General features: G+C 31.2%; 1 pseudogene; it reads right to left on the reverse strand.

Moving 5' to 3' along the window:
* Positions 1 to 1069: 1069 nt before the first annotated feature.
* Positions 1070 to 1188, reverse strand: LOC120120937 (annotated as a pseudogene).
* Between the last annotated feature and the right edge of the window lie 12430 nt (positions 1189 to 13618).

Below are 13618 nucleotides of genomic sequence, written 5' to 3' on the forward strand. Positions count from 1 at the left end.
ATTTTTTTACAAACACCGCTAAAACTAATGATATTTAGCTGCTTTTTTACAAACACCGCTAAAGGTTATGATATTTAGCGGTGTTTTTTCCAAACACCGATATTTAAATTTTCTTTTGTGGTGTTTTGTCCTAAAAATACCGCTAAATGTTCTGACATATAGTGACGTTTGTCCCACAAACGCCGCTAAATGTTATGTTATATAGTGGCATTTGTGAATGTAAAATGTTGCTATTGACTATGTATGTATATATAGTGTTTTCTGTATAAATGTCGCAAAAGATTTAGAACTTTAGTGACGTTTTTCAAAAACGCCTGTATTGACTATGTATTTAGTGGCTTTTTTTATACAAACATCGCGAATTAAAACTAATTTTTCAAATATTATTTTCTACTCTTTTGTTACCCAAATTTAAACTGTAGCATTATCAAATAAACTTGAAATCTAGAAAACAAACTTAAAATTCATAACAAGAAATTTGAAATCCATAATAATAAATCAAAGTTTACATTAACATAAACTATAATGTAGTTCAACATTGTTAACTAGAATAAACAATAATAACACCTAAGATGGTGGACTCTGGGGTTGATTTTTTTGTATCATCTGCAACATAGCTTGAAGTTGATTTTGTCCTATAAATGCATCATTAACCTATTATATATCCATAAACAATAGGTTAAATAACTTTGAACATGACACAAGAAAATCAAATAAAACATGATAACAACCTATAACAATACACATATTATATAATACGAGCTATTAATATGTCAACATTAATAAGCTATTAATATGTCAACATTAATTTATATAGTCATATAATTACAATAGGTTAGAGTGTGAATTTTTTGAAAGACATACTAGAAATTTAAGAGTATAAAATTATAAAATTTTAAATTATTTATAAAATATAAAAAGAACCTAGATTATATGAAAGTTTTAAAATCTACCACCTAGAAAGTGGTGAGGTCCGAAAAATTTCTTTGCACATAGTTTTGAAGTAGTCAGAGAAACCTTTGACATTAGAAAATTGCATTATTTTGATATTTAAGCTTGATCTACTATGAAAGGTTCTCACCCTCAAAAATAAATTTAATATCGTATGAGCCATTAGCCTACGTATCAGATATTAAGCTAATAAACACACACTACTCTTGATCTTAGCCAAAAGGCCGAGAAAGATATACTTAAGTTCTTAATACAAGCGTTTAGTCCACTCCTTTTATAACTGCTCTCCAGCGCTCTAACTCTCTTCAGCGCCCGGTGTGGGATATAAATTCAAAAGGCTTTGGAATAACAATGAGCCTTTATCTCTTCTCTTTATCTCTACCGAGTCCACTATATTACTCAGTCTTTGATATTGCTCTTGTCTTCTCCGTCGACCATGATCCGCTTCTTGAAATATTCAAACTCGAATATTACCCACCACCACCCGCATGCTCGACTCATCCGTTGCTCAAAATTATCGTCATTTCTCTCGCTTTGCAGGGGATGTTGGCAATGATGATGATCTTCAACACCCAGGGTCATGGAAATTGATGGAGGGTCTCCGTCGTTGCTCCGCCAATTACGTGCCTTTGTGGTTTTCTCCCCCATTAGCTTCCTGGAGAGAGCTGCAAAGGTTTACACAGATAGAACATTACTTGTTTATGGTTCTCGTAAGTTCACATAGAGTCTGATGCATCAACGCTGTCTCAAGCTCGTTTCTGCCCTGTCCCAGCTCGGGATTTCCTGGGGTGATGTGGTTCGTCTCTCTCTCTCTAATATAGCTTGCTTCTGCCACTTTGTTTTGCTTTGCTTTTGAATCTTATTTTACTATTTGGTGATGTTTGATATCTTCAAAGATTACTTCTACTGGATTCTAGTCTGATTTTCAGTTTATCTTCTGATTTCTTATAATCAATCCGATGAAAAATATCAAGTTTTTTAACAAATTTAGTTTCAGAATTTATAGAAAATCAATTTGTATGTTGATTGGACTAAATACTAGTTTAGTTGTAATAAATTCATGATTTTCACTTATACATGGTACCTTTGTGATTGATCTGCCATCAACATTCAACATGCAGAATCAAGCTGGCTTATATTCATTTTTAATTCACCCTGATATGTACCTAATGCTTGTCTTTCTCGCCTTTTGCTTTCGCGCTGATGAGAATTTGTTTGCTTTTGTTGAACTTTAACCAGTATTTTATATAATACTTCATGGAGGTGCTGTTTTGAATTATAGAATCAAATGAGATTCCCATTTTTTTGCTCTTTGTTTAAGTAGGTTTCGACCCTAGCTCCCAATGTTCCAACAATATACGAGCTGCATTTTGTTTAAGCTGCATTTACAGAATCAATTGCATATAAGACCCTGTAATTTATGCGTATTTTGTATTTAAGTCATTGGTTTAATTCCAATTTAAGTCAATAATCTTCTTTGGTTATCAATTTTCCCTTAATTCTACATTTGAAACGTTCGAGAACACAGTCAAATATACCGTCAAAGAAACGATTGCGATCTGCACAATCTGTTGCTGAGGTAAATCTGTTGTTGATGAGATGCTTCCTACATATTTAGCTAATGTGATGTAACGTATGTGTCGTAACCGTCTTTCGGTCGCCACTCCGGAATTAGGCTTCGACTTGAACATGTGGATTGGAGTCGCCACCGATCATTTTAAAAACGAATTTAGGTGGGTCGGACACCATCTTACCTAATCTGCGTTATACCAGAAACGTGTCGGGTTCGGGAGTCGGTTACGATCAAGGAAGGATTAGCACCCTTGAACCGCCCTTTCGGTACCAATTAATTTGTCGGTTGTCTTAGTTGCGAAAAGTTAAAAATTTAAACTTAAATTTAAAAATCCGATTCGAAATACTTACCTCTGATTGATTGGATTTTTCTAAAAAAGGAAGATCGAAAATGTTAGATAAAAATAAATATATAAGTATTAAAGCAATCGAAAAAAAGGGAAAAAAAAGGATCAAAACGAAAAAAAATGAAAAGAAAGGGGCCAAATCAAAAGAGAGGGAAAACAATGACCAAATTGAAACATGCGAAAAATACCTGGGCCATTCTCGAATGAAACATAAATTGGTGATCATAACGTGAACATATTAAACTCAGGACCCGAATTGAAATGTCAAAAGTTACATTCAGTGACCAAATAGTAACAAATAAAACTTACACTGACCGAGGATGTAGTTTACCCACGAATTAAATTGCAGAAACCCCCCTCCCTAAAACGACGTCGCATGGAGGGGGTATATATGGCCGAAAATCGGCCCAGAATGCCTCAACCATCTCATTTTTTCATTGCTCTCTCTCTCACATAAAACGAGAGAACTGAGACTCTCTCTGGCCTCTCTCCTCAAGGCGATTTCTGGCCGCCACTCCGGTGGCCCTCGTTGCTCCGACCGCCGCTAGCGGCGGCCGAAAAACCAAGACTCACCCCAAATGCTCGTCTCGCCGCCCCCAACCCGAAACCGAAACCTAAACACTCAAGAAATCCACCCACCGGCGTAGATCTACGCTTAAAGCTTCGACTTTTGCCTTTCTCGTCGGTGGCTTTTCGACTTCCAGTGTCCGTCGGGGCTCTTGGTAGCTTATTGTTGTTCTTTTCTTTATTTTTGTGTGTATTTCTTTGAGGTTTTCTTTGATGTTTGGCTGCTTTGGTTCGTGTTGGTTTACTATTTTTGGTATTTTGCGGTTCTGTTGGTTCTCGATGATTTTCTGGTTTCGATCCTTTGGTTTATGGCCGTTTGGTTGTGGCTTGATTCTGTTGGTGTTGTTCTGTGGGTACTGTGGTTGATGTCTTCTGTTTACTCTCGTGGTTAGGATGCCCCCCCGTGAGTACTGTCGTGGGTTCTGTGTGTTCCTCCACTGTTAGCCTCCTCTGTACTGTGTTGGTCGTGGGTTTTTATAACCCCCACCGGCCGTTGGGAGTCCCGACGATCTCGGGATCGTGGTTGGTTGGCCGGGGATTTCGGGATGGGTCAGTCCCGATCCCCTCGGCCGAAAATCTCGGTGACCGGTGTGTGGTGGCGTTCAGGCTTCTGGTAACCTTGATTTGATCTTGACCGTTAGATTGGGTCAGATCCAACGGTCCAAGATCGGCCGCGGCTGATAGCTCTTTGTGGGTTAAACCCTAATTCCCTTACTATGTTGGCTGTTGATCTCTTTGTTGATCCAACGGTCCCCTGTTGTATGGCGCTGTGACATATGCTAGAACCCTAATTTGACCTCTGGGCTGGATCAGGCCCGTCTGACTGGATTTGGACCCGTTTTTGGACCCGTTTTTGGACCTGGGAAAAAAATATATGAAATTAAATTAAATTAAATTAAATTAATAAAATAAAATAAAATAAATAATATGATATAAACTATAAAATATATATATTTCAAAAATATGTTTTAGAAAACTATATATTATACTTAAAAAATTTCTAAAACTATATATTACATAGTTTTCAAAACGTTTTAAAAATATTATATAAGTTTTCAAAAAAAATGTTTTTAAAACTATATATTATATAATTTCACAAAAAATGTTTTTTAAAACTATATACTATATATGTTTTCAAAATGTTTTAAAAACTATATAATATATAAACGGTTTCAAAATGTTTTCAAAACTATATATTATATATATTTTAAAAATATTTTCAAAAACTATATAATATATAAATTTTCGAAAATCATTTTTTTGAAAATTATATATTATATTTTGTCAAAAATATTTTTACAAACTATAATAAAAAACACAATAACTCCGAGCGAAAATGAGTGTCTACAGTATGATATCAATTAATTGGATCCTTAATTAATGTTTCCAGGTCACATATCCTACTCATGCTCATCAAGTTTCATGGTCAATTGATGACATACCCAAATCTGTTGCTTGTACCATTCACCAGGGATCCAACGCGACAAGCATGTATCTTGTAAGCACACTTTAGTTTAGGTAATAATTTAGTCCTTGTTTAGGATTGTCTTCTTTAAGTAATTGTGTATATTTATTTTGCATGTTGATATGTTTATATATAAATATGCGAATGATTTTATTTAGGAGTCAAATAACATCATTTTACATAATTTGTATGTTAGCTTCATGTGCATAACTTAAACCCTTAACCTAAATCTTAAATCCTAAACTATAATCCCTAAATCCTAAACCTTATAGCCTAAACCATAAACACTGAACACTAAACCCTAAACCAAAAAACCACAAACCACAAACCACATATCATATACCATAAACCCTAAACCATATACTATATACCATAAACTCTAAATACTAAACCATAAACCCTGTCACATAATTATAAGGGATGAGATGTCTTAGTTGTATTATAAAATTTTTAATATATTTTTAAAAATTATAATTATCAATAATGTATTTTAAATAATGTAATTTTAAAAAATCTAAAATTATAATATAACATTTTTTCGAGTTGCTCATGAGCTTTTCGAGTCGAATATCGAGTAGCTCGTTTCGACTCGTTAAGAAATCGAGTCGAGCTCGAGTCGAGTCCATTCAATCCGAGTATTTATCGAGCCTTGATCGAATCGATATCGAGTAGCTCGTGATCTGTCTCGTCTCATTTACAGCCCTAGTATAAACTTGTTCATTAAAGAAAATTGAGATATGTACAAATTATTTTGCATTAAAGAACAATACAAAATTTCTGGTAGTGGTAATAAGAAATAAGATCTTACACTATAATACAAAATGAATGGGGATGAATAGGAGAGTCATAGTAGCATGAGATCAAAATATTGTCGAATGTAGCATGAGATCAAAATATTGTTGAATGTAGCATGAGATCAAAATATTGTCGAATGTAGCATGAGATCTAAAACATGAAGTTGAATAAAATATATATAAGAATAAAATAGCACAATTATCAAGTATTTACCATGAAAAGAAAAGTCGAACATAGCATCTACAAGAATGTCAAAGTCCTTTGACAAGTCCACAGGGAGCTCATCGACTGACATGAAAGGGATTGACAGAGATTCCAGCTACAGAACCAGAAGATCGAATAACAACTCAAATAAATCATATTGTTCAAAGTTCAAAAACTTTAAATTTACAACCAGAAACCTAGTACCATACCTAAGTGACAAGACCAGGATAACAAACAAACGGCTTATACCCAAAGTGATACAAATGACAAACAGAAACCAGACCATCACCTCCATTGTTTCCCGGTCTGCAAATAGCAAGAACACGATTATATTCACTTGGTTTATAAAATTGCAACAAGAAAAAGCTCCTTTTGAAATTGCACACTGGAAAAAAAGGTATAAATATACATAACCTCGAGAATTCTCAACAATCTGCTGAAAAACATGCTCACCATAATTTTTGCTGAGAGAATCCAGTACCTGAGCCAAGATATGAGAGATATATATAATACACACACACATATAAATATAATAAATAAATATGCAAAAATGAATAACAATAAAATATATGGGTAAAAATAGATAAATACTTTATCAAAAGTGTAAGGACTAAAATTGGATAAATAAAAAATAGGGGTGAAATATGTACTATTACCCTTTAATTAAAGACCAAATTGCAAGAAATTAAAATAACATGGGTTAAATATGTAAATAGTCCATAAAAACTAAGGTAGTAACCAAAATGTAATGTGTAAAAAAAATTAAGAACCAAATTAAAATAATTAAAATTCTCGACCAGGGGATTCATGTAAGACACGCGTAAAACTAGAAGGAACAAACATGTAAATAATCCATAACATACAATATTAATTAGAGTAGTGACTAAAATGTAAAACACATAAAAGTATAAACTAGAAACCAAAACAAGTAAAGTTCTATTAAGGGACTAAAGTGAATTCCTACAAAAATCGAATGACCTACAATACTATTATCCCAATGCGTAGGTTTTAGAAAATCTAAACTCCTAAAACGATGTAGTTTTGGAATCTCCATAAATATCCCTTTATAAAATTTTTAGAACCCTAATCCCATTTCTTTTACTTGCGTTATTTTCTCTAAAAAAAAATTAGAGATAAAACTCTCTCAAATTCCTTTTACTCCGACGAAAGAGAGGAGCTGGCCACTGTAATGTAGTCCACTGCTCCCCGACGTCAAAGAAGGAAAAGACTACCACCAATCGAAGTGTCTCCTCACCTAGAATACAAATATGAACCCTATTTCGCTCCAAAGTGGTTAAATCAACACGTATTTGGAGATGAAACTTTGAATCTCTTTATTTTAGCGACTCATTTTATCTTCCGACGAGTGACGGATGGGGGTAAGCTCTCTTTCTTCTCTTATTCAATTTTTGTTTGTTTGTTCGGTCCATTTCTTTCTTCTCTCTTTACTCTCATTTTTCCCTTTTTTTATTCCAGTCCAACTGATCCATTTTTTTTCTTATTGTTTTCAAGTTTTATAGAATACGAAACTCATTGGAGATAATTCCAGTCACATCTTCCGCTCACTTGCTTTGACTGACCGTATCTCATTAAATGGGATGCCATCATTTTTGTTTTTTCATTCAAATTGAGGGTAGACTCTAATAGTGGCAGTGGCTGATGGGATAGACTTAGCCTAGGCGGCGGTGGTAGCAGGTGGCGGCGGTAACAGGTGGCTAAGGGCTTAGGCGGCGATATAGTAGGTGGCTAACCCTAAAATTAGGATTAGCCAAAAGTTGTAGTATTTATTTCGCCAAAAGTTGTAGTATTTATTTCTTCATCTCTGTTATTGATGGTGACATGGATCTTAGTGTTAATTTTCGACCGTTGATATTTTTTTATTTTATTCTATCGTATCTTTTCTTTAAAATTTTTAATACTTCTATCTTTATAATACAATTTTTTGTCTGTATGATATGTTTCTCTTCGTGTTTTGACATATTTATAGTCGATTGGTTGTTATATTTTTTATTATTTTTTCAATGTTGAATTTGATATCATCATGACATCATCATGACATCATCATGATCATCCATGTTTTAGACCATTGAATTGAATTTGGATATGTGATTTGCATTCACAGATAATTTTCTCACATCGCATAATCTTAATTTATGGTATATTGGTGGTCTTTCAATAATTTGATCTCATTTTGAGGTTTATTTGTCGACAATTTCAAATATGTCTGTATATACCTTTTATTAAAATTTATTTGATTTTATTTATTGTATGATTCTTATGCGGTCTTAAATGGTTAGTTTATTATGTTAACAACTATAGGAAAATATCCTTACTATGTATGGTTTATGATTGTGATTTTAATAAAATATGTCTAGTTTATGGTTGTGATTTTAAACTTTTATTTTAATATGAATATTTTTTATTTTTAAAAAAAATGGCTTTTATCTTGTCAAAAAAATTAAAATTTTAATTAAATATAATTCATTAAGGAGACTCAATGATTAAAGGAAGTTTTATTTTTATTTGAAGTCTTGAGTCTAGTAACTATATTTGTCGGATGTGTGTGCTTTGAATGATTAAGAAATATTATGAATATATACTACATTATAAGTTGTAATCACCTTGAACTATTTAAGTTTTTTAATTAAATATTTTTAATATAAATTATGAAAAATATTCTAAACAATTAAAATTAATAAAACAATAAATCTAGAAATTTACGGATGAAAACTTACTAAAATTTTAATACTTTCAAAGTAAAATTAAGCCCAAAATGCTAAACAGAACACCCCTTAAATTACTATACTTTATCTAAGTAAATAAATATACGGTTATTTTTTCATAAAAAAATTAGATTATGTTATGCGTTTAGTACCTAAACTATTAGATTTGACCTATTTAAATACCTAAACTTTTATTTTTTTTAAAATCATATTTAAAGTTTAGTTTTTGTTTCATTTTAGTATACATGTTCAAAATTTAACTTTAAGTTTTGAAAAAAAAAATAAAAGTTAAGGTACTCAAACAGACTAAAACTGATAGTTTAGGTACTAAATGCATTACGTTTTTAACGACAGGGTACTGAAATGAAATAAAAACTAAACGTTAGGTTTGATTTAAAAAAGAAAAATACTAAAATAGACCAAAAATTATAGTTTATGTACTGAACACGTAGTTTACCCAAAAATTAATTTATCATATTGTATTTTATAATTATTTAAATAATTAATTAATGATATACTATGATAGAATTATCTATAAATACGAAAGGAAAATGTCACCCTAATATACATAAAAAATTACAATTTTTATTAAAATAAGTCATCGTTACTTGATTTATATTCTTGATAGCCGTTGATCTTAACTAAATGTAAGATAATTTTTTAAACAATCCCAAACATAAGTTTTGTGAGATAAAACAACAATGCATGATTTGAGAATATTTTTTCTGACGAGATTTTTCAATATAAAAATATCATTTTTTAATTTCTTAATTTGAGTCAATAATCACGTTTCAATAATGAGTTTTTAACAGAAAATAAATTATCTGATAATGTTTTTGTGGACAAAAACACTTTTATAAACATTCCCAAACGTAGCATTGTCATGTATATTGTTTTTTTCTTTAATTTTACATGTTATAAATAAGAAATTGCTCCAAAAAAATCGATTAAAGATCAAATTTTATCTCTATCTAATTTGAGGTAAGTCATCCATCTCTCAGTACTTTTTTTTCTTAAAGTTTTTCTATCTTTGAACTTGTTGTCATTATGAACATAGAATTTCACTTATAATGATTGTCATAACCATTTTTATAAATAATTTAATTTTAAAAAATTTGCGATTTTATTTTTGAAAATATAATTTTGTTTAATTTTGAAATTTGAAGTCACCATCGAACTTTGGGTTAGATAGGTCAAATACCTAAAAAACGTATTTTTAATGAGTTTAAAAAATCATTTAAAAGACGAATTGGTTTGCGTATTACCATAAATTCATTTTTAAAGGTTTGAGAGTCGATTACACGTGGGGGAAAGATTAACACCCCAACAACGCCCAAAATTAGTATCTCTCGAGTATACGTTGTCTAAGTAATGAAATTTTATATATTCAAATTCAAAATTTAAATTACGATCCTTTTATTTTGATGAATTTTGAAGGATGAGTAAATCTATTTTAAAATATTTGACTTGATGAACATTATTTAATTCACTTGATTTTATTTAAGAAGGGTGTCTTCTTACTACGTGAATTATCATAAATTGAAATCCAGTCATGTTAGAAGTAATTTTGTTAACCCACAATGCAAGACAAATTACCTTTGATTAATTTAAAAAACGAGAAAATAAATGCATGATGCACGAGTGCAACAATAATAGATGCAATGCACATATGTATGAATTATCTAACGTAATGTAACATATGTATATTAAAAATTATGAAATAATAAATAAAACCAACAATGAATATCTATTTTATTAAAATGATCTCACTTCATAAAAAATAAAAATTGTAAAAAATTATACATTTATTTACAGTGAATAAAATATATCTAATTGATTTAAAATATCATAAATATAAATAAATAATATTAAAAATTATTTTATTCAAATAATCCTTGGAAGGGCACCCCAAGTTTTTGAGGGTCTTCCATAGGTTAGTCAAATAAGTAATAAAAAATCTCATAAGTTTTTTATAGTATTAACAATAACCTTTTTTTTATTAAATATAAGTACATAATACAATATTAAAAATATCCCCTTTTAGTATTATATAAGTACGTACATAAATTTTCTCAGAAAAAATATAAATACATATTAGTCAAAATACAAAATAAATATATACACATGGCACATAAATGGATGATAAATATATATATATATATATATATCTATACACACACATTAAATATGTGTACATATAAGTATAATATACAAAATATGCAAAAATGAATAACAACAATAAAATATAGGTGTAAGAAAATTAGATAAATACATATATCAAAAGTATAAGGACTAAAATTGGATAAATAAAAAACAGGGGCCAAATATGTACTATTACCCTTTAATTAAAGATCAAATTGCAAGAAATTAAAATAACATAGTATAAATATGTAAATAGTCCATAAAAACTAAGGCAATGTCCAGAATGTAATGCGCATAAAATTTAAGAACCAAATTAAAATAATTAAAAGTCTCGACCAGGGATTAAAGTAAGACACACGTGAAACTAGAAGGAACAAACATGTAAATAATCCATAACATACAATATTAATTAGAGTAGTGACTAAAATGTAAACCACATAAAATTAGAAGCTAGAGATAAAACAAATAAAGTTCAATTCAGTGACCAAAGTGAATTCCTATAAAAGTCGAATGACCTACAACACTATTATCCCCATACGCATGTTTTTAGAAAACCTAAACCCCTAAAACGACTTAGTTTTAGGATCTCCATAAATACCCTTTTATAAAATTTGTAGAACCCTAATCCCATTTATTTTACCTACGTTATTTTCTCTCAAAAAATGAAAAAAAACTCTCTCAAATTTCTTTTGCTCCGGTGATAGAGAGGAACCAACCATTGTGATAACCGCCGATAGTTAACGTCATCCACCGCTTGATGATATCGAAGAAGGAAGAGATGACCACCGATTGAAGCTCCTTCTCACCTAGAATACATATCTGAACTCTGTTTCGCTCCAAAGTGGTTAAATCAACACATATCTGGAGATGAAGCTTCAAATCTCCTTATTCTGGTGACCCCTTTTATTTTTTGGCGAGTGATAGATTGGGGTAAGCTTTATTTCTTCTCTTATTTGGTCTCTCATTTTTCTTTTTTAATTTTATTTTTCGATTTGTTTCGTTCTTCTCTCTTTGCTCTCATTTTTTTTATTTTTTTTTCGTTTCAGTTCAACTGATCCCCTCTTTTGTTATTATTTTTTAGTTTTATAAAATACAAAACTCGTTGGAGATGATTTCGATCATATCTTTTGTCCACTTTCTCTGACCGATCGTATCTCATTAAATGGGATGCCATCATTTTTTATTTTTTTTTTCATTCAAATCAAGGGTGGGATCTAACAATGGCAGTGGCAGTGGTTGATGAGATAAACTTGGCTTAGGTGACAATGAAAGTAGGTGGTAGTGGTAACATGCATGTGGCTAAAGGCTTAGGTGGCGGTGCAGTAGGTTAGCTAACCTTAAAATTAGGGTTAGCCAAAAGTAATACAATTGGCCTTTGGGTTTTGTTTTGGGCATGCCAATTGGGTCTTGTTGTAATGGACATGCAAAAATGTAAAAAAAATTTAATAATAATAATAATAATAATAACAATAATAACAATAATAATAATAATAATAATAATAATAATAAATGTAAGACGAAAATTGGTTGCTACAACTGCCCCTATTTGCCCATTGGTGTGAACACAGGAATAGGGCGAAGACAACAACGCAATAATTTTCGTTTGGTTACATCTTTTTCTTTGGAAATTGATGTTGTCTCAAGAGAGACTGAGAATGATCTTTATCTCAAGAATTATTTTTCTCGAAGTTTTATTTCAAGGGAAAAAATTTCAAAAAGATTGAAATTTGTAATACCAGAAGTTGTGCTTTCAAGAGAAAGAAATTTTAAGCAAGGCATAATTTGTTTCAATGCTCTGGGTTCCAAAGAATACTATCTCGAGCGAGACAAAACTGGTTCCAAAAGAAATTATCTAATGTGAGATAAATTTTTTGCTTTTGAGAGAAAACTGCCTCAAGTGAGGCAAAATTTGTTTTGTGATCCAAGGAAAACTGTGATAAGCCAAATGAAATTTTACTTCAAGAGAAGCAATCTAAAAGGATACAAACAATATGTTCCTTCATGTTGAGGAATTCTAATCATTTTTTAATGACTTGAAACTTCGTTTGAGAATATCGGGTTTGTTAACGACGTTGTTCCTTCGTGTTGAGGATGGCTAGTTGTATTTACGAGACTGTGCATCTAAAGACAACATTGTTCCTTCACGTTGAGAAAGTCTGATTACTTAAAGATAATTTGATTTTGGAAATGACATAGTTCATACATGATGAGGAGATCTGGTCACTTTGGGTGACTTGCTTGATGTCAAATCTGATGATGACATTGCTTCTTCTTGTTGAGGAGATCTAGTCAGTGGACGACATTGTTCATTCGTGTTAAGGATGTCTAGTTGTATTTGGATAATTGTGCATATAGAGATAAATATGTTCCTTCACATTGAGAAAGTTTAATTGTCTGAAGATAATTTGATTTTAGAAACGACATGACTCCTACGTGATGAGGAGATCTGGTCACTTTAGGCGATTTGCTCGATGTCAAATCTAATAATGATATTGCTCCTTCGTATTGAGGAGATCTAGTCAGGGGTGACATTGTTCCTTCACATTGAGTATGTTTAGTCGTATTTGGATAAATGTGCATATGGAGACAAAATTATTCATTCACATTAAGGAAGTCTGATTGTTTTCATATAATTTGATTTTGGAAACGACACGACTCCTTCACGATGAGGAGATCTAGTCATTTCTGGGTGATTTGTTTGATGCCAAATATAATGATGATATTGCCCATTCGCGTTGAGGAGGTCTATTCATGATTGAAAAATGATCGATCTACTACTGAGATGGATTTCCTAGGACCTATTTGAAAAAGGTCATATGCTATGATTCCATGTGTGTCATATGCGATATGTC

This window comes from Hibiscus syriacus, unplaced genomic scaffold, assembly GCF_006381635.1.
Source record: "Hibiscus syriacus cultivar Baekdansim isolate YM2019G1 unplaced genomic scaffold, ASM638163v2 tig00110348_pilon, whole genome shotgun sequence".
Classification (NCBI taxonomy): Eukaryota; Viridiplantae; Streptophyta; class Magnoliopsida; order Malvales; family Malvaceae; genus Hibiscus; species Hibiscus syriacus.